Here is a 25,705-nt window from a genome sequence, read left to right on the forward strand (position 1 = left end):
TCGTTCTCCTTTGCATGGAGACTGCGATGACTAAAACCGGATGCAAGCAGCAACCATGATGAGGAGCCGCGCGCTCGCCACCTTCCTATTTAGGTCTGCGCTATAAAGCCTCCGCTTTTGAGTTGCTTCTTGCACTTATCAATGGAGCGCCCGGGGGGGGGGGGGGTTTGGAGATCCGGTTTTACTTTTAGGAACAAACATCTCTGTTTTATGCATCCAGACGGTGACAGCTCCCAGCCACAGAAACGAGGCTCCGGGCGAGCGGCTCTAGCTCCCAGATGTAGGGCTGCTGAGACGCATCAGTCACCGACAGATGCTATGGCAACGCGTGATGACATCATGATGGAACTGGAAGGCATGACAATTTGGGGGACATATACTAGGTCAGCGCTCCATCATTAGGATAAGTCCCTGGGGCTCTAGTGCCAGCTGGCTTTCACAATAGCAAAAAAAAAAAAAAAAAATCCTGAGTGGTAGAGTGGTCTCCAAAACTGTAAAATCAGACAAATATGGGATCTGGCTTCTCTTGGAGGAGATTGAACATAAGTGTACATGCTGCTCCTGTGGCTCAAAAGGAGGATTAAAAGTGTGGGGGGGAGGGGGGACAAGGGGGTAAAAAACAAGACCAGCACAAAACACACTGGGGCTTATCAAAACTAAAGTCACAAAATTTTTTTTTTTTTTTTTAAATAAAAGGACATAGCGCCACCCCTGTGCATTGGTGGAGTCTGGTATTGAAGTTCGGCTCCTGTGACGTAAAGGAGTTGTAGTACTCCACTGGACAGAAGACATAGGCACATAGTCCTTTTATGTAACAAAAAAAAAAAAAAAAAAAAAAAAAAAAAAAAAAAAAAAAAGATCCTGGTCATTTCCTTCTGAATTTCTCTTCACTGGACTACCCCTTTAAATTTACAATGCAGAGGTTAATAAAGGAGGACACTGTACACCATGTAACCGTACCTAAGTAATGACCAAGCCAAATTATTCACCTGACCAGTGTTACTTTATGCGGCAATAACTCTGCAGCGCTTCAACGTTTCCCAGCGATTGAGGCTTTTTTTTTTTTTTGGGGGGGGGCACATTATACTTTGTAACAATGGTAAACTTAGGGTAAAATAATTTTTATAAATAAATGTAAAGTATCAAAAATTTGATTTTTTTTATTTTTTGTAAATTACCAAATTTTTAAACTTGGATCGATTATCCCTTAACTTGAGATCGGTACTCCACATCAAGTTAATAAATCACATTTCCCTCCTGTCGGCTTTACATCGGCACCATCTGTAAAATGTTCTTTTAACAGCAATTTTTCATCTTTCAACTACTGCTGGCAGGCAGTTTATTAACCCTCCAGGCGCTAATCAGGAATTAATGTAAAAGTGGAGGGACAAGAATAAAACATTTTATTTTTACCCCCTAAATGCTGCAGACATCTGAACAGGCCCCTATACCCAGCGGAGTCTAAGGCCATTAACTTGGCAGTGAACGGCAATGGTACCCCCGATGGGGTTACAGAGAGAACCCCCACACTGTGTGAACCATCTAACTGCTGTAGCCACCATTGACCGCAGCATCCAAGGGGTGAAACGGCCATGGTTGGTGACCACACCAATTGTGGCTGGTGCAGCCAGGTGTCAGCCGTTGTGTACAGCCGACAGCTGCGGCATTCTCACCTGTCGGGGGGGGGGGGGGGGGAGACTATTTACTTATATCTCAGATCAGTAAGAAGACGTATTTGGTGGTCACTAAGGGGATATGCAACCGGGTTCACATTTTGATTTTTCTGTTCTGTGATAGGACAGCAGGGATACATAGGATCACATCACTGTTATATAATCAGTGCAGCATCCTCAGAATAAGTGCCATCTCGATTGTGCTGCAAGTGGAGCGACACTGATCTGGAAAGGGAGAGAGACCACAGTTCGGGCTCATCTGTGCTCACCACCCACGGCTCCTCACACGTGGGAAAGCCTCTTAGGCCGGGGTCACACTGGCGAGGAATACGGGTGCGTGCGAGGCGCAAAAGGCACGCATTAGACATGGACCAATGATTCTCTATGGGGTCCCTCGCACCAGCCGTATATTTCTCCTCCGTATCCTACGCTCCGTGCCACTCGCAGCATGCTGCGATTGTCAGCGTACTACGGCCGTAGTCCGCCAATGCAAGTCAATGGGTGCGCAAAAAATACGGATTACACACGGACCACACGTGTGACCTGCGAGCAATACGCAGGTCTTTTGGCTGGTGACAGGAAATGGGCCAATCCATCATCAGGAAGCGTAGACATGCAAATGAGCTCAAAAAGCGCTCCAGACATCCAGGAAGTACGCCTCCACGGAGTACAGCAGCAGCATGGCGTCCACTTACATAAATGTGGAGATGCTAATTGTGCTGGTGCAGGAGCGTCCAGAAATAAGGGACCCACGCGACGCAAACTATGCGAACCGCACACGAAAGGAGGCGTCATGGAGGCGCATCTGTCGCCAGATGTACCATGACTTCGGTGACAGACCACGTGAGGAGCAGCAGAAAATTCGTAAGTGCAACCATAAAAATATAATTAACGTTAGCACGCGCTATAAAATGACTCTAAAATCAGCCCCCCCCCCTTCCTGGGCATGTAATTTTAGCCTCATGAGGCCGTTACATTAGGATGTGACACGTGGCTTCACACAGCCATAATTAGGGGTTAGGCCACAAGCTCCTCATCCTCCTAGCCACAAAAATTATTTTCAGGGGAGCTAATGAGACCCTGGGTATCGGCCCAATTACATATGCCACAATGGGTAGAACGCACACCCCAGAAGGCCCCATGCCTAGACTGCTGTTTGAAAATGTGACCACTCAAATATGTGATTTTGACAATCTTTCCTGTCACATTGCAGTTGAAGATGTGATGAAACGGTGGAGAAGCATCCGGGACCAGTACCGCCGGGAACGCCAGCAGCGGTCCAGGAGTGGGGATGCTGGATATGTAAAGCGGAAATATATATATTATGACCGGCTGAACTTCCTCGCCCCAATTCTGGCTCTGAGACCGTAAGTACATACCTCACACCACATGACACAAATACATTACACAAATACTTTACAGGGACAAAAATATTGATGTATTTTTGCCTCTGTTCTATTTCACAACAGAACTCAATCCAACCTTACGGATCGAGGAACGGCCTCAGAGGCAGAGCCCGTTATTGATCCTGTAGGGGATGAGGTGGCTGGCCCATCTTCTCCCCCTACAAGAAGGATGTCTGAAGAGGAGGCATCACAAGAGCACACAATGGCTGCCCGACAAAACACACCACCAGGACGGTCTGCAGCTGCAACCTCACCCATCCTGGAAGAGATGGGAAACTTGAGCAGCAGCCCAACTGCCCAGATCAGGCCCTCCCCACAGGCTGCTCTAGCAACACGGCGAATAAGAAGAAGGCGCCAGGTCGCCATTCAAGAGAGCAGGACCAATGTGGACACTGGGGTGCTGAATTACCTGTCCAGAGTCACTACAGATGATGGTGAGGAGGCCTATGCACGTAGCCTCACCCTTTATCTCCGTGCCCTTACCCATGAGGTCAGGCTCCGTATTAGGGGGTGTATTCAGATCCTGCTTGATGCAAGCACCCCCCCCCCCCCCAATACCCCATATGAGGTGTTTGAATTTCTGGAGAGGTGGCAGCTCTCACCAAGAAATTTAATGCGCATGAGACCATCCACACAGATGCTTGCTCAAGCAGGGTCTGAACAGCCCCTAATACGTGGGCCAACACCTCAACCCCTTCCTCCCCCTACCCATCCTTCTATTCCGCAGCCCCAAATGTCTTCAGCAAGCCAACCCCACCAATATGGCCACTTGTACCCACCCAGTGTTGGAGGCTGGTCCCAACCTGGTTGGGGACGATCTGGCTATCTTGGTGGGTATGATCCACGGGCCTACCATAGCCAACAAGAAGCCCCTCGCCATCATCATTATTACTCTGGGCAGTATCACCAACAGGCCCAGGAGGCTGGACAACAACAGCATCATGGGCAACAGTATGGCCCCACACAGGGCGATGTTGGCCACAATGTCCAGCAGCACCCCCAGGCTGTTCCTCCCCGCTCCCCTTCCCCTACATATGAGGATTTATGAATCCAAACTTTGGAGATGTCCAGTGACATGTAACTGGTGCTTCTAATCTAGAGAAAAAAAAACAGGTGTTCTCCTTCACCAACATTTAGAACATAATTTAACACTCACATTTGTAAACAATGTTTTCCAAACATATGAAACAATCCATCATGACAGGCAACGCTACCTCACGCCTTTCACACAGATATTACATGTGTGTATAAAAGAGAATATTTAAATGCGCTATACTGTTACCTGAAAGGATGAAAATACACTAATCACTTGCTAATGCATAGGAAAGGCGTGCTTGCCTTTAGTTAAGTAGTCCACTTTGTTATTAGCATTCTCTAGTAAACCAATTTGAGGCGACCAGCATTCACAATATCACGCTCTCTCAATGTCTTAACAAGTGATTTTTGTATTTTCATCCTTTCCAGTATAGCATGCTTAAATATTGTCTGTTCTACAGACAGGTAATATCTGTGTGAAAGATGTGAGGTAGCTTTGCCTGTCATGGTGGAATCTTTCTATGTTTGGAAAACATGAGGAAATGTGAGTGTTATCTTATTGACTTTATTTTGGTGATGGAGCTCACCCTTTGTTGCCTAATGCAGGTTAATGTAGGCATGCAGCAATGTTGTTATTGCATAATGTTTGTTGCAGTTATTTTCTGTTATGTTAATGTTACATCAAGTTAACGAAGGCCCAAAGGGTCATTTTGGCCATTGCCAAATTTGTGTGATGGCAAAATTATGTTTGCCTTTAAGCAAAAACCAAAAAACAAAAAGGCTATACTAAAAATTTGTCTACTCTAGTTAACGTCTCTGTGTGATTTCTCACTATCCCTCACAACATACTAACAGACACCAACCAATGCAAAGAAACACTCATAGAATCATAACAAGGCTTGAGTAATATATATTTAGACACACTTTGAACCAAAAATAATTAGAACATAGACACAGCATTCTCTTGCCAAGACGTTGCCCCCTCAGGTGAGATAAAGTAATTAGTGAATATATCACGCACTTTGAGGCCAGAGAGCGGTCTACGTTGAGGGATGATAGGTGGTCTCACCCTGCGCACATTGTCCGGCCTACGCACAACACCATCAGAGGAGGAGCAATCATGTATCCTGGTGAAGTTATGCAGAACAACACAGGCTTTCACAACTTCATTCACATTTTGCTCACTCAACTGAATGGCAGACTGGAGTACCCGCCATTTGGCACAAAGAATCCCAAAGGAACACTCCACCAGTCGCCTAGCACGTGATAGGCGCAAGTTCAAAATTCTGCGCCTGTGGTCAAGGTTGCGCCGGGGATATGGCCTCATGACATTACGTGATAACTGAAAGGCCTAATCTGCCACAAGGACATAAGGGACTGATTGTTCGGGGGAGCCTGGTAGCTGGCGTGGTGGTGGTAGTTCAAACTGGTTGGTGCATAGCCGCCGACCCATTATGGAAGTATTGAAGACTCTAGAGTCTCCCGTCCTTCCATAGGCCCCAATGTCCACAATTATAAACTTGTATTGAGGGTCTACCAGAGCCAACAATACAACAGAAAAGTATTGCTTATAATTGAAGAATTGGGACCCTGAGTTCGGCGGCTTACGCACCCTGATATGTTTGCCATCCAGGGCCCCAATACAATTTGGAAACTGGCAGTCCTCCTCAAAGTCCCTTGAAATCCTTAACCAGTCTTCCATCCTGGGCTCGGGTAGGACCACCTGATGGAGTCTTGTCCAGATTTGTGCACATGTAGACCTCACTATGCCTGAATTGGTGGACTTTCCAATGAGAAACTCGTGGTGGAGGGCGGCATAAGACAGGCCAGTGGACAGGAAGCTGTAGAACAACAGAAATAGTACAGGTTAGAATGGCTAAAGTAAAAAAAAAAAAATCAGTTACATGCCGACCAAACTTGGTAGGAAATGAGAGATAACACACACATATTTGGTGGCACAATGACTAAGTGATATGCAGTACATATTAGATGTAACATTGTGCTGTGTCAGGTGAAACATATTTTGAGTAAGATGAGGGTATTAAACATTGTCCAAGAAGGCCAAAAAACAAATTAACACACATTATGAACATAGAGAATGTGGTTGTGGAGTACATACCGTATTGTGAGTAGAAGTCGCTCCTCTGCAGATATGGCTTGGCGCATCCTAGTGTCCAGAAATGTGATCCCAGGGCGCACTGTCTCCAAGAGGCGATCAAATGTGGAAATGCTCATTCGACAGTACTGGTAAAATTTTTCAGGATGCTCCCGCAGAGACGAATAGAGGCGGTGAAAATGCCCTCTTGTGAGTCGTTGCCTCAAAAGTGGATGTACCCACATGCGTCTCCTCCTCCGCGGATCCACTTTCACAGGATATGGTTGGCCAAAGCGCCGTGACAAAAGCCAGGTAAAGAGAACCTGCTCGGTTGTATTGAATGTCAGACCCTCTGCCATGCTGCACAAAGAACACCAACACAACTTGTGAAAGCAAGGTGAGAAATGTACAGAATGTAGGCAGCCACCTATTTCTGAGTGTCTAAATAGGGTGCAGGCTAATGATTTAAATAGTTTGCAGGCCTCAAAACCGTTAAATGTCCATTTTGCAAGGCTGCGAGAAAATCTCGCCATACGGATTGCATACAGAGACACACATGCGCAAAATACGCGACCTCACCTTGCTTACGGATGACCTACGGACCACTATTTTGTGGTCATTGATCCGTATTACGCATGTAAAATACGGAGCGTATTTTGCGCAGGTTAGTGTGACTCCAGCCTTAATCCCGCAGCGCTGCAGACGCTCCCATGTCCTTTCTGTCAAATGCAGAGTACAAAATTAAAATATCCATCCACATGGGAGGGTTACACTAACATTTATTGCTCTGCTTACCATCATGTTAAATGGCAAAAGTGATAGACACCGTGATGCCCATGCCCCAGTGTTTCTCGTGCTCCTTCCTATAAGCAGGGTTAAATCATAAGCTCAGGATGGACGCCATGATGTCCATGCCCCACTGATTCTCATCCTCCTTCCTATAAGCGGGGTTTAAATCATAAGATCAGGTTGGACGCCATAATGTCCATGCCCCACTGATTCTCATCTTCCTTCCTATAAGCAGGGTTAAATCATAAGATCAGGATGGACGCCATAATGTCCATGCCCCACTGATTCTCGTCCTCCTTCCTATAAGCGAGGTTAAATCATAAGATCAGGATGGACGCCATGATGTCCATGCCCCACTGTTTCTCATCCTCCTTCCTATAAGCAGGGTTAAATCATAAGCTCAGGATGGACGCCATGATGTCCATGCCCCACTGTTTCTCGTCTTCCTTCCTATAAGCAGGGTTAAATCATAAGATCAGGATGGACGCCATGATGTCCATGCCCCACTGATTCTCATCCTCCTTCCTATAAGCAGGGTTAAATCATAAGCTCAGGATGGACGCCATGATGTCCATGCCCCACTGATTCTCGTCTTCCTTCCTATAGACAGGGTTAAATCATAAGCTCAGGATGGACGCCATGATGTCCATGCCCCACTGTTTCTAGTCTTCCTTCCTATAAGCAGGGTTAAATCATAGGCTCAGGATGGACGCCATGATGTCCATGCCCCACTGTTTCTAGTCTTCCTTCCTATAAGCAGGGTTAAATCATAGGCTCAGGATGGACGCCATGATGTCCATGCCCCACTGATTCTCATCCTCCTTCCTATAGACAGGGTTAAATCATAAGCTCAGGATGGACGCCATGATGTCCATGCCCCACTGATTCTCGTCCTCCTTCCTATAAGCAGGGTTAAATCATAAGCTCAGGATGGACGCCATGATGCCCATGCCCCACTGATTCTCGTCTTCCTTCCTATAGACAGGGTTAAATCATAAGCTCAGGATGGACGCCATGGTGCCCATGCCCCACTGATTCTCATCCTCCTTCCTATAGACAGGGTTAAATCATAAGCTCAGGATGGACGCCATGATGTCCATGCCCCACTGATTCTCGTCTTCCTTCCTATAGACAGGGTTAAATCATAAGCTCAGGATGGACGCCATGATGCCCATGCCCCACTGATTCTCATCCTCCTTCCTATAGACAGGGTTAAATCATAAGCTCAGGATGGACGCCATGATGTCCATGCCCCACTGATTCTCGTCTTCCTTCCTATAGACAGGGTTAAATCATAAGCTCAGGATGGACGCCATGATGTCCATGCCCCACTGATTCTCATCCTCCTTCCTATAAGCAGGGTTAAATCATAAGCTCAGGATGGAAGCCATGATGTCCATGCCCCACTGATTCTCATCCTCCTTCCTATAAGCAGGGTTAAATCATAAGCTCAAGATGGAAGCCATGATGTCCATGCCCCACTGATTCTCATCCTCCTTCCTATAAGCAGGGTTAAATCATAAGCTCAGGATGGAAGCCATGATGTCCATGCCCCACTGATTCTCATCCTCCTTCCTATAAGCAGGGTTAAATCATAAGCTCAGGATGGAAGCCATGATGTCCATGCCCCACTGATTCTCATCCTCCTTCCTATAAGCAGGGTTAAATCATAAGCTCAGGATGGAAGCCATGATGTCCATGCCCCACTGATTCTCATCCTCCTTCCTATAAGCAGGGTTAAATCATAAGATCAGGATGGACGCCATGATGTCCATGCCCTACTGATTCTCGTCCTCCTTCCTATAAGCAGGGTTAAATCATAAGCTCAGGATGGACGCCATGATGTCCATGCCCCACTGATTCTCGTCTTCCTTCCTATAGACAGGGTTAAATCATAAGCTCAGGATGGACGCCATGATGTCCATGCCCCACTGTTTCTAGTCTTCCTTCCTATAAGCAGGGTTAAATCATAGGCTCAGGATGGACGCCATGATGTCCATGCCCCACTGTTTCTAGTCTTCCTTCCTATAGACAGGGTTAAATCATAAGCTCAGGATGGACGCCATGATGCCCATGCCCCACTGATTCTCATCCTCCTTCCTATAGACCGGGTTAAATCATAAGATCAGGATGGACGCCATGATGTCCATGCCCCACTGTTTCTAGTCTTCCTTCCTATAAGCAGGGTTAAATCATAGGCTCAGGATGGACGCCATGATGTCCATGCCCCACTGTTTCTAGTCTTCCTTCCTATAGACAGGGTAAAATCATAAGCTCAGGATGGACGCCATGATGCCCATGCCCCACTGATTCTCATCCTCCTTCCTATAAGCAGGGTTAAATCATAAGATCAGGATGGACGCCATGATGTCCATGCCCCACTGATTCTCGTGCTCCTTCCTATAAGCAGGGTTAAATCATAAGATCAGGATGGACGCCATGATGTCCATGCCCCACTGTTTCTCGTCTTCCTTCCTATAGGCAGGGTTAAATCATAAGATCAGGATGGACGCCATGATGTCCATGCCCCACTGATTCTCGTGCTCCTTCCTATAAGCAGGGTTAAATCATAAGATCAGGATGGACGCCATGATGTCCATGCCCCACTGATTCTCGTGCTCCTTCCTATAAGCAGGGTTAAATCATAAGATCAGGATGGACGCCATGATGTCCATGCCCCACTGATTCTCGTGCTCCTTCCTATAAGCAGGGTTAAATCATAAGATCAGGATGGACGCCATGATGTCCATGCCCCACTGATTCTCGTGCTCCTTCCTATAAGCAGGGTTAAATCATAAGATCAGGATGGACGCCATGATGTCCATGCCCCACTGATTCTCATGCTCCTTCCTATAAGCAGGGTTAAATCATAAGATCAGGATGGACGCCATGATCATAGAATCATAGAATCGTAGAGTTGGAAGGGACCTCCTGGGCCATCTGGTCCAACCCCCTGCTCAAAGCAGGATTCGCTAAATCATCCCAGTCAGATGTCTGTCCAGCCTCTGTTTGAAGACTTCCATTGAAGGAGAACTCACCACTTCTCGTGGCAGCCTGTTCCACTCATTGATCACTCTAACTGTCAAAAAGTTTTTTCTAATATCTAATCTGTGTCTCCTCCCATTCAGTTTCATCCCATTGCTTCTAGTCTTTCCTTGTGCAAATGAGAATAAAGTTGATCCTTCTACAATGTGACAGCCCTTTAGATATTTGTAGACAGCTATTAAGTCTCCTCTCAGTCTTCTCTTTTGCAAACTAAACATTCCCAAATCCTGCAACCTTTCCTCATAAGACAGGGTTTGCAGACCGGTCACCATTCTGGTCGCTCTTTTCTGAACTTGCTCCAGTTTGTTGATGTCTTTTTTAAAATGTGGTGCCCAAAACTGGACACAATATTCCAGATGAGGTCTGACCAAAGAGGAGTAGAGGGAAATAATGACTTCACGTGATCTAGACTGTATGCTTCTGTTAATACATCCTAGAATTGCATTTGCCTTTTTTGCTGCTGCATCACACTGTTGACTCATATTCAGTCTGTGATCTATTAGTATACCCAAGTCTTTTTCACATGTGCTGTCACTTAGCCCTATTCCTCCCATTCTATATATGCTTTTTCCATTTTTATTGCCCAGATGTAGTACTTTGCATTTCTCCCTGTTAAAAACCATTCTGTTAGTTGCTGCCCACTTCTCCAGTTTATTTAAATCTTTTTGAATCCTCTCTCTCTCTTCTCTAGTATTAGCTATCCCTCCTAGCTTTGAATCAGTGGGGCATGATGTCCATGCCCCACTGATTCTCGTGCTCCTTCCTATAAGCAGGGTTAAATCATAAGATCAGGATGGACGCCATGATGTCCATGCCCCACTGATTCTCGTGCTCCTTCCTATAAGCAGGGTTAAATCATAAGATCAGGATGGACGCCATGATGTCCATGCCCCACTGTTTCTCGTCTTCCTTCCTATAGGCAGGGTTAAATCATAAGATCAGGATGGACGCCATGATGTCCATGCCCCACTGATTCTCGTGCTCCTTCCTATAAGCAGGGTTAAATCATAAGATCAGGATGGACGCCATGATGTCCATGCCTCACTGATTCTCATCCGCCTTCCTATAAGCAGGGTTAAATCATAAGATCAGGATGGACGCCATGATGTCCATGCCCCACTGATTCTCGTCTTCCTTCCTATAAGCAGGGTTAAATCATAAGATCAGGATTATCACCTAGAAGCGAATAATAAACGTTAATGGAAATTACAACGCTCTGCTTTTATGCAATAAGCAGTGTGGGTTTTCTCCTGTAATCGTAGTTCCCGTCGTCAATGTTTATCCAACTCTTAAAAGCAAAAGTTTTGTGCATGTAAAATCCAATTACACAACTTCCTTATTTGCCATGTTAGGAAAAGGTTCCTGCCAAAGAGCCGATATCATTAATAAAACAGTCCAGTAATGTCACACAACGATGCATCAGACCAGACTGCAGCCAAATATAGTCGGCCATTTAAAAACGCTCCCGCAGATAATGGGCTTTGTATTAGGTTCAATGTAATGGAGATGATCTGGAGGGGAGAGGTGGAAAGCCCCCCAGTACAGACGTCACCATCATAGTCCGGGTACACGGGCTCAGAATATTTTGTGTAGGTCATTCACTTGCTTCATTCTGGTCCAGAAATTACCAGAAGCACAAATCACCACATTGGGCATAAAAGTACCGTAATCAAACGGGGACAGAGACCCTGATTCTCTCTCGAGTCTACTGCAATTGTCTATATGTGGCTGAAACAAAGCTTATTGGGTACACTCGCATTCACCCCAAATGTTTTGGTGTCGTTCAGCAGTAAATTCACTGAGGTTTATGGCTTTGATGCAACAAAATTGAAAATTAAGCTTTTTCAACACATTCGGGGGGAGGGCAGCGCAGCATTTACACTAGGCGAAAACATGGCCTAAAAAGGGTTGAACACTACTGAACATTCCCTGCTTAATCAAGTCAGGGCCAGATAGAGACCATGGATACTTCCTTCTCACACCGGCATGGCATTGTCATTCTTGGCAGTAGAAGTGATACTGTTGGATCACGGAAACACTGCGGCCAATCAATGGCCATTGACTAGCTGTAGCATTTACTATTATGCCAGATCAGACGTCCGGTCTAGTGGAATACGGATGAGCTGCACCCGATCTGCAGCCCCCGAACGCTGCGAGACCGCTGAAGCCAATGTCCAGTCACCCACCAGGAGCAGAAGCGCTGACATCCCACGTTGCAGAGGTAACGCTGCCTCTGGCAGCACACAGTTCAGGCAAGCAGCTCAACAAAACTGCTAGACCTGACTTCTCAATCTTCAGAAGGGCACTGCACCCTAGGAAGCAGGTGGTCAAGAGGGAGAGGAGTGGAAAGCTCCTGAAAACAGCCCCTTTACTTTAGAGCACTGTCCGGTGAGGAACACCTGTTCATATGGTCCTTAGAACACAGAGCCGCTAACAATCAGCAGGTCTTGCGATGACTGGCTCCACCACAAATTCCATGTATGCAATGCCACCCTTACTTGGCAGGCCTGACAGCAATTCCCATCAAGTTGCCCTGGCACAGCGAGGAGGTGCAGAAGAATTGGGATGTCAATCAAGTCTCTGTGGGTGCGGTATCACCAAGATTGGCTTAACCGAGTGCACACCTCTTGTACTCGTCCATAATATGCAGAAAAAAAATAAAATTGAGAGAGGAATCATTGTAAAAAATACAAATGCAATGCTATTAATACAGGGGTAAACCCTGCTGACTGGTTCCTTTTAATCACCTTCACAGGGAAACCAAGAAATGGAGAACATAGTAAGGAAAGGCTAAGAATTCGGCTGGACCCGCCATGCCACGTCACCTCCAGACACGACAGACGGTTTCACCCTGTACCATATTCTGTGAACTCTATTCTGACATTTTAATACCGTGACATGCGCTGCAACAAACTGCGCGGCGTCATCTTCTCGCAATACACAGAACTGTAAGCCCTTGCAGAAGTCCATCCAACCACCAACGCAAGCGAGCTCCGGCGGCTGCGCCCGGCAGATCATCTGTGGCACAGCTGGCATCAAGGAGATCAGCTCCAGTCACCTCCACGCAGCTTAGCAGAGGAGGAAAGTGCGGAGCGACGTTACAGCTACAAGTCCAAACCAACGATCATGAAAAACATTTATTCCTCCACAAAGTGTATGCACAGGTGTCCCTCCGCTGTCGGTCCAAGAGAGGTTGCAACATTCCTCCCCGCAGGAAACATGCACTGGTCTTATTCATTATAATAGGAGAGGTGCACAATGGCTGCTGATTAAGCACGGTCCACGACAAGCATCAGTCGATGTGCTGCCATCAGACCAGCTCACCCCCAGATGAGGAAGACCGAGGCACCCCAATATCCTTTTAGCACATTGGTGCAGTGAGAAGATGACCAGAAGTGCTCGCTGTAAATTTAAAGAGCTTCTGCCCTAGAGCTGGGGCTCACGGTGAGTGCTAGCAATTTTTGTGGGCGATTTCACACCGGTCTTATAAAAAAAATTAATATTAACAAACTAAAAATAACATTTCCCAGCTAAAAGAATTGTAGTAAACTGTCCATAAAATAGTAAGTTATTGACGTATTAATTTCCCTTCAGTTCTGAAAGGTACCCCTTGAGTTCCCCGCCGGACCAAAGCAGGGTGTGAAGAGGACTGGCAGTCTGTTCATTCCATAGCCAAGCCAGCACCCTTCCCAGTCAGTGTCGATGTATAGACAGAAGGCGGCTGGCTCAGCTATTGATAGGAGCAGTCACCACACCACTGATGGAGACATAAACCCCAAAAAAGATCTAGGAGGACCTGGAATAGAGATTCCTGGCTTGGAGTAGGTTGAATAACTTACAAGAATTGTAGTAAAGTTAATTTAGTAAGATGGAAACACCCCTTTAATGGCAGAGCAAAAACAATCCAAAATGAGACGCCGGCTCCGATATCCAGGCAGTAGGTACCTGGCTCCATGCCTTTATCTGGACCCCCATTAGTCAGACAAACTCATACCGGAACTTAAAAAAGGACCCTTGAAATGTATCCAGCCGGCCTAGGACACTGGTATATCTACACATAAGATTTCTTGAAAAAAAAATAAACAATAATAAATATAATAATAATTTCCACAACAAATTTAGTTGCTTGAAATTTCTGCAATGTGCACAAATTCCTGTAAACCCCATGAAGACGAATGGGACCGCGGCATAAATTTCTGCAACAAAATAAATCTGTCACATGAAAATGAACCCAAACACTCATAGGAAGAATATATATATATATTTCGATTAACGCTTCCATGTTTATCGCCTTTCTGGATGTAAAATACAGAACAAGGGATAAAGTGGCAGGTGCTTAATAATTGAAGCTCAGTAACTGGCACCTCTGTCACGGACGAGAAAGTGGCTCTGGATGGGTGAAACACAAGCCGACAGTGACCAGTCATTCCAAGATCAAGTTCATTTCTTAGAACTCCTGCGCTGGCGGCAGACATCTCTCCGCAGTTGTCACCTGGTGATCACATGTGCGGAGGGGACGGACGCAATCCCGATCTTAAAGTCTCAAAGACATCCAAAGTGCTTTTTATCATCAAGAGTCTTGGGGCACAAAAAAAAAAAAATCATCAAAGCCTCTTGCTCTGCATTGGATGGCTGGGTATAAGCCTTACAGGATAAAGGATTTCCTCTATGACGCCTCATGAGCAGATTAATGCGTCAGTCATCTATGCCGTGCGCGCAGTGGATCCTAATCAGAGAAATCATCTATAAAATACAAACGGATTTCAGCTCCCAGGCTTCATCATGTGAGATTATGTAATGTCTGCAATCCCTGCCCCCAATGCTTCGACATAAGGAGGGCCGAGGCTTTCAGGAATCCGCAGGAAAAGCATTGACAGCGGAATGTACACGAGGCTCATATATGGCAACACTACTAATAATCCTACGCACGGCGGAAAGGTGCGGCGTCACCAGTAAGTGACCGCAAACTGGACAGACGGCGTCTAAAGCTTCGGCACAAGACAACAGCCGTCTGTTCCGACCTCACGTAGGATGGGCACAAGGTCCCCCCCGTACCAAGTCTCTACCCACACATCCATGGAATAAGCATCGTCTTCACAGCCAAAATGCACGGGAGCCTCAGGTAGAGGGTAATAAACCCAATATTAAACGATGACAGAGACTGACGTTTCTCAGACCTTTAACCCTATGGACCAGGAAGGCCTCAGACAGACAGACTACATTCCGGACGGGTATAATCGACTTATGATCCAACCCAGATTTCTTTAAAATTGCAGCGTGCTTCATTCAATCGTAGTCATCGTTTGCATTTATAGAAGCCATCATTAAAAAATTCTCTGGTTTAATTCTCCATCCTATGCTGCTCAATTACAGATTTCCACACTTGAAATAATAGAATCAATGTGGCTGTCTGTTACGTATTTTATCATACAAACCAGAACTGGCAGTGAGAGGGATCATATATACCATATGGAAGAGTAGTCAGCGCAGCCTAATGGTGGCATCAACGGCAGTCGGAATGGTCTGCGATAACGTGGCATTAGTCGGTGCTCAATATAGGGCCACGTTCACACGGTCAGTACTTTACATCAGTATTTGTAAGCCAAAATCAGGAGTGGAACAATCAGAGGAAAAGTATAATAGAGACACGTCACCACTTCTGTAATTATCACCCACTCCTGGTTTTGGCTTACAAATGCTGATGTAAAATACTGACCAAATACTCGATATGTTAAAAAAAACCAACATAATAACAACAACAATACAGAGACAGGTAGTTTCTTCAGAAGCAAAAGAAAAACAAATATGGAACGCACCAATCCAAGACCGTTTACTGAATATTTCTGGTTTAAGAAGGCCCCTTTTTTGAAAAACAAACATTGCTTTATTCACCCTCACCAGGTCCAGAGCAGCTTCTGTTGTTGCTCTCGATGTCTGGGTGAAGCGTTGTCGGTGTGATATCCTTGCAGACAATAATCAGCGATCCAAGCGGCTCGTGCCACCAATTCTGACAGAGCTGCTTGAGCTCAGTTATTGGTGGCATCACTGTCAACCTGACCAGGTAATAATAGGCGTCGGGAGCAGCAGTGTAGACTCAGCTTTGGACCCAGGGAGGGCGACAAAAGCACAGTTTGTGCAATTAGTGGAAAACCCATTAAAAGCAACGAGACTGCGCATCAGCATAGGCACATATTTTTCCCAGCAGTGTTCATATCAGGGCACGTTCCCACAGAGGATTTTTGCAACACAGTTGCAGCATCACAAATGGGATTTCATGAAAAATAATCTACAGCTCTGCAGATATTAAAACCGCAGCAAGTCAGAGCATCCTGGTGATATCAGGCTTTGCAAAGCAAAGAAAAAGATGCTCAACATTTCAGAAGCGAAATCCGCAGCAGAACATTTTTCAGCTTATACAGTAGGTTCCCCAAAAATTCAGTTGGGGGGGGATGATCTCAAGAAACAAAACTGGGCAGAGGCAGTTTACAATAGATAGATCCAGACCATACCAGAAAGAGCCTGCAGACCCATGGCCACCAATGCAACATCAAGGACCAGGGCAAAAAAGGCAACGCACCGCTCACTCCCACTCTGCACCTCCCAGGATGCATGCGTGATCAACAGGTATAGTGCACAGACCCTATAGGGTTAAACAAAGCTTCCACAGAAATGCACCAAATTTCCGCACATCGTACTGTAGACAGTAGACAGATTGCAGGATGCAAAATAAGAGGAAAATAAAATGCTTTAAACAGGAAATATCACATGGCACTGTATGGCTTTAGAAGACTGACATGTGTATTTTGCCTTGGTATTTTTGTAAAACATTCCATTTTTTTTCTATGATTTTCTTCCACTATACTGATCTGTGAACGCGGGGCCCAGTGGCCGCGTCACCAACAGGCAGCCACACGCGGGGCCCAGTGGCTGCAGCGCCACTACGCAGCCACACGCGGGGCCCAGTGGCCGCGTCACCAACAGGCAGCCACACGCGGGGCCCAGTGGCCGCGTCACCAACAGGCAGCCACACGCGGGGCCCAGTGGCCGCGTCACCAACAGGCAGCCACACGCGGGGCCCAGTGGCCGCGTCACCAACAGGCAGCCACACGCGGGGCCCAGTGGCCGCGTCACCAACAGGCAGCCACACGCGGGGCCCAGTGGCTGCAGCGCCACTACGCAGTCACACGCGGGGCCCAGTGGCCTCGCCACCAGTAGGCAGCCACACGCAGGGCCCAGTGGCCGCGCCACCACTACACAGTCACATGCGGGGCCCTGTGGCCTCGCCACCAATAGGCAGCCACACGCGGGGCCCAGTGGCCGCGCCGCCAGTAGGCAGCCACACGCGGGGCCCAGTGGCCGCGATGCCACTACCGAGTCACATGCGGGGCCCAGTGGCCTCGTCACCAATAGGCAGTCACACGCGGGGCCCTGTGTTTATTTACATACGTACAGATTACAACCAAACCTGGAAGGAAAACATTTCGGAGACGTTTGGCACCAGATTCAGCAGAGTTCACTTCTTCCCATAACACGAGAATGTGCACATGACTGAAGGACGTCCAAGGGAGGAATTTGCAATTTAGAAGCATGCAGAAGACATTCCACAGACAGCAATAGAAGTGTGAAGGGACGGCCGCACTCGGTGGAATTCAGCCACCATGTTACAGGGCAATGTGAATCCACACCCCTGCCGCAGCCGAGGGAAGGGAAAGCTGGAAACGCACTCACTCCTTAACTCTTACTAAAGAAGTCAACTAACACGCCGGAGCTCTGCTGCCAAGAATAGCCAAGTAAACAGCAACTCTAATGAATGGAGGCGCTGACCGCCATGGACGCGGAGCCTAAAGAGAGGAACATCAAACACCTCTCCCAAAAAATTCTGCATATTGATAAAAGGGGAAGACGTACTGGGCATGTGGAATTGAAATGCCCAATTCCTTAGTTCCCAGTGGACATAAGACTGCCACCAAGCGTGGATGTGTACTGGGACAGGCAGCCGCCACTGAGGATCCAACTGATGTTTTCCTCTAGCTCGTCAGGCTTTGATTGCTGCCACCATTCCTCCCCATAACACATTATACATACATACATACATACACACACACACACAGGGAAAGGGGAATAAGCCAATGCCAGACACCTCCTTTGTAAAAACTGAGGATAGGGCATATTGAAATTTAGCATGTCCGATCCTTCTCTCCCCTCCCTATACGTTAGATGGACAGCTTGTCTCACCAAAAGCGCTCACTTCCCTCCAACATACCTGACCTCTTGGTAAACAGATCAACCAATGTCCTATATTAATTACTAATGGCACTTCACATCAGGATATAACAATTCCTATATACCGCTATACAGGATAACGAAGAGATCCCAAATATTGTAAAAACAATTTTTATTTCAAATAAATTAAAAAACATCTAAAAAAGCAAAATGCCGTTTTAGGAGACGCTAGAGCACAAAGTTACAATAGTACAACAATAAGACACCTATATAGATATCCCTCCATGACACATGTACACATGTAAATAGCATTGTAATTCATGCTATCTTAAAAAAACAATAGACAATCAATATTATTAGACAGCAGTGCAATAGTTATATGTGTGCTGAGAAACGAATAAACAATAACACTTACTCAAATGAGCTACCAATCTCACATATACTACACTTCCAAATCACTGCCACATAGATATATATATATATATAAATCTATCAAAAATTGCCCGCTAGTATATTGAGCCAGATAGTGATACTAATGAATAGCCTAGAAAAGTGCCTTATTAACAAAAGGATGGGACCAGCGGTAAGCTGCAGGCTGGCAATAAAAAATAAATAAACCGGAGCCACGTGTAAAGTAACACAGAATGTTCCGATAGCAAAAAAAAAAAAAAAAAAAAAAAAAAAAAAGGGAAATCCCCCAGCCCTTAACCATCCAGATCCAAGGTGTAATATCCTAAATCAACATATTTAACGGTATGTGTAGGTGCCCGTGGCGTCCCCTCACCCCGACGCGCGTTTCGCCACCAGCTTCTTCCAAGGGCCTGTGTTATTGTTTATGCGTTTCTCAGCACACATATAGCTATTGCACTCCTGTCTAATAATATTGATTATATCTATTGTATTTTAAGATAGCATGAATTACAACATTATTTACATGTGTCATGGAGGGATATTTATATAGGTGTCTTATTTTTGTACTATTGTAACTTTGTGCTCTAGCGTCTCCTAAAACGGCCTTTTGCTTTTTTAGTTGTGTTTTTTAACTTATTTGAAATAAAAATTGTTTTTACAATATTTGGGATCTCTTCGTTATCCTGTATAGCGGTATATAGGAATTCTCTTGGTAAACAGGTGGCTGATATCAAAAGAACCTTTGCACTTCTATAAGTTCATTTTTTTTTAATGGATTTTGACCCTTTATCTTCTCAAGCTAATTTACAAGAGCCATTTCCATAGTGTCGGAGTATATTACACTTGTGTTACAGATGTACTAAAAAGAAGTCGTCCAAGTCTTTATAGTATAGATGGTAGCCATAGTAACAACGCAGCGCACCTTGCAAGCAATTAAAGGGTTGTCATCATCTCAAACCTTTATGACACATCCACAATAGGATAATCCATTAATGACACATAGATGTGGGCACCAGTGGAGGATCTCACACCGACGTCGAGACTGGGACACCTTCACAGTCAGTGGAGAGGTGGGAGAGCATTTGTGGCCCTCTCCATTAATCCGGATTGCACTGGTAATATTTCAGGAGCGTGCTCGCTCAGTAATTTTGAAAGTCATACGCTTCAATTAGCATACATGCAACTTTGCAACGAGATTATTCTCCAGCGGTGCAGATCTTTGAAGCCAGACGCCATCATGTTTGGGACTCGGTTTGCTAACTGGATCTGTTTGGAATAAGTGTGAATTCCTTATTTTGGAGTCACAGAGGCCGAGACGCAGCGTGAAGCACCCCCGACTCTGTGAGGACGTGTAGAAACACCACGCAGCTGTACGATCCCCGCTGCAGCCAGGTGTCTGCACCTGCGGCTCTCCGGAGAGAAGACGCCGCTTAAGACAACCATACTACCTTTTGCCTAACGGTTGGCACCCAGGTTTCCAAGAAGCCGCTTTAAAAAAAAACAGATTCCCAGGAGGAGGAGAAGTGTCAGGCGAAGAGTCATATACAAGCATTGGTGAGGACATCTACTAAAGATATCGTCAGACAGGCGTCAGCCGCCACATCCCCGCATTGTAGTGTCACCTCCAATAACGTAGGCAGCAGAATGAGATCACGGCACGCTGCGAACCACCGACTGCAGTAACGGTTGAGTCACACGACAGTCACCCAACAATCACAACATAGACGCAGCAGCCAAAACAGGGCCGTCAGGAACTTCAGCAGGACCAGGGTCGAGAGTATAAAAAGCCAACTAATCACAAAGCAGCGCTCCGACCTCCATGGTGAAGGCGGCGGGCTGCTGGCCATTATTGGATGGCATAACAGAGGCGGATGAAGGGGTCACACAATGTGCGGCTCATTCGCTTATTCACTTGTACAATGGTCACACTGGGTGGAAACTGCAGAAAACACTGTTGACAATGTCCCCATCCCCCATGTACACGGGGCTGTCAACACAGGGCACGGTGACAGCCGAGCGCCAGCTCCTGTGTCCCAGCATTGTACTCTAGGGTCACGCGTCATCCCTCCATACTAAACAATATATGGCTTATTCTAGGTGGAAGTGACTAATCCACAGATCTGCACCAGGAGGAACTTCTGCTTTACCTCTCGGATTTCCATGTTATGGTAGGTAACGCTGGCTGGTATTTAGCCTGGGTTGCATCACATGCAGATGACTGACGAGCGCTCGTCTCATACAGGGAGTAAATAGGAGCATGAAGCTGAAGAATCTCACTAGTCAGCAAAGCTGACACCCTCATAAAGGGCCACAGAAGCGGCCATAACCTTCATGTGTCCGGTAATAAACCGCTGACCGAGGGAAACATTACATCACTATCAACACTTCTAGACAGAGCTGTCGGCTGTTAGTATCATAATTACAGCTTACATATACATTATATATATATATATATATATACACACATACACACACACACCACAGATAAGGGGACGCAGCTCATACAAGTTTTATAGCATCTGACATTTGCTATAATAGGTCTGCAACGTCCCATTTTCTTCTCCAAAGCTTTTCTTGTGCTGCACCAGTTTTTTGGCATGCATTACCTACCCCCTTCAAAAAAAAAAAAAAACCTGATTAAATCGGGCATTTCCAGCTTTAAAATATTAATGGAATATTCATAGAAGATGCCATTAAGACCTGACTGATGTCGGACAAACCTCCGGGACCCACATCCACCTCTAGATCAGGGATAGGCGATTGTTTTAAAGACCCATTCAAGTAAAATTACAGAAGCACGCATTTGCTCTCCATTCCTGGTGGAATAACATGTTCTCAAGAAAGGTGATGCATCACACATTTACGGCTCAGCCTGTCATTTCTAATACCAACAGTTATAAAAGACGCCATACACATTAGATAAAAGTTGGCAGAATCCCCCATTTTCGGCAAGCTCGGCTGACTATCTGATGTGTAAGGCGGAATTACGACAATTATCTTAAAGGACAAAAAGGATCGTTTTGTTGACATTCCGCAGTCTGATCCTTTAGTTTGGAGAAGACAAACTATCGTTCGTCTGAGATTTCTCTTCCGAATCCTCACCACCACAAATCAGGAATGCTCGTCCCATCTGGCTGCGCCCCTCACATGGCAGACACAGGTATGCCCAGTCTAACCAAGAGATCGCCATCAGCCAAAATCATACAGCCATGCAATGTGTATGGCTAGCCACTGGCCAGCTTCAGAAAAAGGAGTCCCCCAGTTTCGGAAAACCACTGTTTAAAAAAAAAAAAAAAAAAAGTACTTTGCTCACCCTCCTTGGGTCCAGCACGAAGTCTCCACCGCCACTACCAGTGTCTGTTAATGTCAGCAGCACTGACACTACGAAGGCAGAGCTGCAGCTAGCTCAGCGGCTTTGAGTAGCTCATGCCCTCAACTATGGCAGAGCCGCTGAGCTCAGTGATTGGCTGCAGCGCTGTGACATCAGTACTGCAGACAACAGAAATCGGTAACAGCTTCAGAGCCCTGAACCCAGGGAGGGAAAAGTAAAGGGTTTTTTTTTTTTTTTTTAAACGCAATCTGCAGTGGAATGGCAGGGTTTTTTGTTGTTTTGCTTTTTGTTTTGTTTTTTTTTTTTAAATCGGAAATGTGACTTTAAACAAAAAAAAAAAACAAAAAAAAAACAACACACAACTTGTTTGTCCAGGCGGGCCTATTCCATCCCATAATCTAATAAATTACTGATCCAATGAATCCCCCACCAGTTACTTTGGTGGTCCCACCAGACAACACTGTTGAACACAGTGATTTGGTGGCAGCGGTCACAGACCTCATCTCTTACCACAGTGGTGGACTTCACACGTGACTCGTCTGTGTCCAGCATGTTAATCGCGCTGCCCTCATGCCAAACTGCAGGCCATGATCTCAGCCACTGCCATTGACAGACTAATGTCAGGTTAACGGCACCCAGATACGATCACAGCAGCCGCCCCGCGTACACCCGAGAGCGACAGGGCAGCCGCCCCGCGTACACACACACACACACACACACACACACACACACACACACACACGAGTGGCACGGCAGCCGCCCCGCGTACACACACGAGTGGCACGGCAGCCGCCCCGCGTACACACACGAGTGGCACGGCAGCCGCCCCGCGTACACACACGAGTGGCACGGCAGCCGCCCCGCGTACACACACGAGTGGCACGGCAGCCGCCCCGCGTACACACACGAGTGGCACGGCAGCCGCCCCGCGTACACACACGAGTGGCACGGCAGCCGCCCCGCGTACACACACGAGTGGCACGGCAGCCGCCCCGCGTACACACACGAGTGGCACGGCAGCCGCCCCGCGTACACACACGAGTGGCACGGCAGCCGCCCCGCGTACACACACGAGTGGCACGGCAGCCGCCCCGCGTACACACACGAGTGGCACGGCAGCCGCCCCGCGTACACACACGAGTGGCACGGCAGCCGCCCCGCGTACACACACGAGTGGCACGGCAGCCGCCCCGCGTACACACACGAGTGGCACGGCAGCCGCCCCGCGTACACACACGAGTGGCACGGCAGCCGCCCCGCGTACACACACGAGTGGCACGGCAGCCGCCCCGCGTACACACACGAGTGGCACGGCAGCCGCCCCGCGTACACACACGAGTGGCACGGCAGCCGCCCCGCGTACACACACACACGAGTGGCACGGCAGCCGCCCCGCGTACACACACACACGAGTGGCACGGCAGCCGCCCCGCGTACACACACACACGAGTGGCACGGCAGCCGCCCCGCGTACACACACACACGAGTGGCACGGCAGCCGCCCCGCGTACACACACACACACGAGTGGCACGGCAGCCGCCCCGCGTACACACACACACGTGGCACGGCAGCCGCCCCGCGTACACACACACACGTGGCACGGCAGCTGCCCCGCGTACACACACACACACGTGGCACGGCAGCTGCCCCGCGTACACACACACACACGTGGCACGGCAGCCGCCCCGCGTACACACACACACACGTGGCACGGCAGCCGCCCCGCGTACACACACACACACACACACACACACGAGTGGCACGGCAGCCGACCCGCGTACACACACACACACACACACACACACACGTGGCACGGCAGCCGACCCGCGTACACACACACACAAGTGGCACGGCAGCCGCCCCGCGTGTACACACACACACACACACGAGTGGCACGGCAGCCGCCCCGCGTACATACACACACACACACACACACACGTGGCACGGCAGCCGCCCCGCGTACATACACACACACACACACACACACACACACACACGAGTGGCACGGCAGCCGCCCCGCGTACATACACACACACACACACACACACACACGAGTGGCACGGCAGCCGCCCCGCGTACATACACACACACACACACACACACACACACACACGAGTGGCACGGCAGCCGCCCCGCGTACATACACACACACACACACACACACACACACACACGAGTGGCACGGCAGCCGCCCCGCATACATATACACACACACACACACACACACACACACGAGTGGCACGGCAGCCGCCCCGCGTACACACACCTGTGGCACGGCAGCCGCCAAACATTTATCTGATCTACAGTGTGATGGGTGCCACAAACGAGTGTTTCTACTGCCACATTACCGCTTGCAGGACCAGTCACACACGGCGCCTGACATCCAACTGAAACGGACACTAGGGGGGGGTGGCACCGAGAGGCGGAGCCACCTGTCAATCAGCATCATTGTGTCGCAGTCCTCCTTTCCCATTGGCTGAGGAAAGCGACTCCTCACAAATGTCCTTTTCAGTTGGGGGCCAGAAACCCACTACAAGTCCCAGAGAGGGGAGGGCTCAGATTAACACTCATAGCCACCCTTGTTTAAAGGGACAGGACCAAGGGTAATCCTGCAAGTGTGGGGAGGTGAGGTAATGGCTGCTGTAATGGGGGGGGGGGGTCACCCAGATACAGAGAAAGGGCTGAATACAACCCTCCCAGGACGGGAGAGGACAAGTCAAGGACTTCTATCTGCCACCATTGTGAGGATTAGTGTGGAGGGGAAAGCACACACATAGTCTGGGCTATAGCGCCTCCCAGCTGCCAGGAGGAGCTGCCTGACCACAGGAGCTGGACCGAAGAGCTCACACTCTAATCTCTGACATGCGCAGTGCGGCTGAGGCCTCCACAACCGCCGCCGGCGACACAGAAGACGATTCTGGTGTGTGGAAGCGACTAATGAAGTGCGGGGAGCGGACTGTGCAGCATCGGGCGCTCACCTGGCTTTATCCCGTTGCCGGCTTCCCCCTCCCGTTCATCTCCCCCGGGACCGGACTCCCCCTGGTTTCCGCTTGTCCGGTCCCCCCAGCTCTGGCCCGCTCCGGAGTTCTCCAGCTCGACTCGCTCCGGTTCTTTTCTTCCTGTAATGGCGGCTCCTGAGACCGAAGAAGCAAAATAAAGCAGACGGGAACTGCGTGACGTCACCCTGCACACGGGGCCGGCGAGCCATGGGATTGGGTGAGCTGCGCGCTGCTGGCGGCCAATAGGAAGCCGCGTCTTAAGCGGCTGAGAGGTGACGTCATGACAGCGGCATTAGAGCAAAATAATAACAATAACAAGTAGATGTGAGGAGGAGACGGGTGTGAGGAGGGGACGGGTGTGAGGAGGAGACGGGTGTGAGGAGGGGACGGGTGTGAGGAGGAGACGGGTGTGAGGAGGGGACGGGTGTGAGCCTCTGTGAGGGGCGGCCCAGCACTACCGTACAGTGTACACACAAGCACTCCTGTAATAAAGCAATAAGCACCTCACGGACACCCCTCTATACAGCGCTCACTCTGCGGTAAAGCAGGGAGCCTGCAGTAATGGTTGGCATTATGGCTCCCTGCTTGTCTTCGCCCTGCTTTCCTTGTGCATGTGCCCACGTAAATGAGGGCAATTTACAAAAAGATAAACGGAGTGGTTGCCCATAGACGAGAGCGTTTATCGTTGCTAGGGAGA

The 25,705-nt window shown here is 48.1% G+C and overlaps 1 protein-coding gene across 3 annotated transcripts in view; it reads right to left on the reverse strand.

Moving 5' to 3' along the window:
- The window catches only part of ZRANB1 (zinc finger RANBP2-type containing 1), a 66,011-nt gene extending 40,785 nt beyond the window's left edge, over window positions 1-25,226 (reverse strand). For all 3 annotated transcript variants that reach the window (XM_073546413.1, XM_073546411.1, XM_073546412.1), the window contains exon 1: window positions 24,988-25,226. The gene's annotated coding sequence lies outside the window, so the exon portion shown is untranslated. The remainder of the gene's footprint in view (window positions 1-24,987) is intronic.
- Between the last annotated feature and the right edge of the window lie 479 nt (window positions 25,227-25,705).

The sequence above is a fragment of the Dendrobates tinctorius genome, unplaced genomic scaffold, assembly GCF_039654945.1.
Source record: "Dendrobates tinctorius isolate UK_male_01 unplaced genomic scaffold, ASM3965494v1 ptg000147l, whole genome shotgun sequence".
Classification (NCBI taxonomy): Eukaryota; Metazoa; Chordata; class Amphibia; order Anura; family Dendrobatidae; genus Dendrobates; species Dendrobates tinctorius.